The sequence below is a fragment of the Megalops cyprinoides genome, chromosome 18 (genome assembly GCF_013368585.1).
Source record: "Megalops cyprinoides isolate fMegCyp1 chromosome 18, fMegCyp1.pri, whole genome shotgun sequence".
Lineage (NCBI taxonomy): Eukaryota > Metazoa > Chordata > Actinopteri > Elopiformes > Megalopidae > Megalops > Megalops cyprinoides.
In genome coordinates, this window is record NC_050600.1 from 21,460,212 (window position 1) to 21,462,135 (window position 1,924).

Here is a 1,924-nt window from a genome sequence, read left to right on the forward strand (position 1 = left end):
GTCCTTTTATACCATCAGTTGAGACGGAGAGAGGGAGAGAGAGAATTAAATAAAGTTAAAGACCAGTTACAGAGGTAGAAGAGGGGAGCAGAGTACATAAGATGAGGGAAAATCCTTGTCTCTGGCTCTTACCAGATTTGAGTAGAAAGGCGAGTGTTTTGTGTGTTGCTTAGGGAGTGGATTCTTGGAGGTGGAGGTGCTGCTGAAGAAAGGATTTTGAGTGCGAACACAGCAGACTGAAATGCCTTCATTACATGTCTCGCCTCCTGCATCTCCTTTTTTAGCTGTTACATACACATAAATGTCTGCAAAGCAGTTTCCTGTTACAAAGGCACTTTCCTTCCACTTCTGTGAAGACTAAATTACAGCCTTCATGTTTTTTTTTATTTTTCTGATACGTAATTGTGCAATATTTCACGTTTGAAAAATGCCTATGTTTTTTGGACTGAATGTGTTTATAAATACAGATACAAAAGGTTTACATCCTGAGTCTGAAGTGATTGTACATGGTTTTAGGGGGTCTATTGTCTATTGTGCATGATACACAATAGAATTATTTACACAACCTACTGTTCAGTTGGTCACACACAAATTACAGTACTTTATGGTTGATATGAATAGATTTAAAATGGATTGGCCAAAGCTAGCTTTTATCCACCTGGCTTTGATGTTGTTTTAACACATTGTAATTATGATAACCAACCCTGCCATTAGTGATCATACTACTATTGTTGTGATTTGGGATGCTGTCAGCAAATCTGGGCACTAATGAGCAATCACCCCACCCTCCCCTTTGGAAAATTACATTTTCCAAAGTCCTGATGCTGAAAAAATTGCTTGAATTATAAAAGCTTCACTAATTTCCACATGCTCTTTAAAACAAACCTTAAAAAAGGAACATTTTAGTGCTGTGCATCACAATACAATTGTATTGTGATGCACATTTTCAGCATGCAGTCTGTAGCTGACAGTTGGTGCTGGTTGTTGAGGACACTTAGGAAAGCATTCTTCCAGCTCTACCCTGTTGGGCTTGCAGCAGACCCAGACTATAACTGTGTTTTCTGTTAACACTGAAGATCTTTGTGTGCTGCATCCATTGTGCTTTCGGCGTTTCAGACAGTCGGGGTCTGGACAGTATGTTCATGTGTAGCTGTGAATGCAATGAAAAGGCCTGCAAGATTAAGTGAGGACATTTGGCTGTAGCCCAATGGTAACCCATTAGGAGGCACCATCAAAGGGTTGCCATCACTTGTAGATTCCAATTCCATTCACTGGCAATCTTATAGAATTTCTAGACAGCAGGGTGGATTTGCACAATAATGCTGAACTGTATTATATCAGAGGGTGCAGTTATTCAACATTTTATAATGATAGAATTTTCTGTACAGAGGCTATTCAGTACTGTGAACAAAATATGATCAGCATCATTTAAGGTTCCTTTGAGTTCTTGAGATCAACCTTGTTCGCTGTCTCTGTTGTTCACAATATGACCATTTCCTAAACACACAATAATGTGGAGAACTAAAAGCAGAACTAATTGACAGGATATATTTGCATGCAATGAGTGAACAGACGCTCGGATGAAGGGGGATTTGCGTTTCATGTGAATTATGCTCATTTTATCAATAACAGCATTCAGTGGGTCTATGCTCGTAGGCTATAATATCTACGTTACACAGCAGTGGTAAGATTTAATTTCCGAATTGTTCCATAACAAAATCGTGCATTTTGTGTACCTGAAACAGTAAAACCGACCATACTTTTATCACTTTGGGATTAGTTTTCCCGTCTGTCACTATCGCAGGACTATCAAACTGTTTTCCGACCCGTTTTTTCCGGGTTTTAGAGGAAAGGGGGTGGGGGCTTCCTCTATGGGATATTCTGTTTTGACTAGCGAACCTGCTCCCCCGGAGGTTATGGAAAC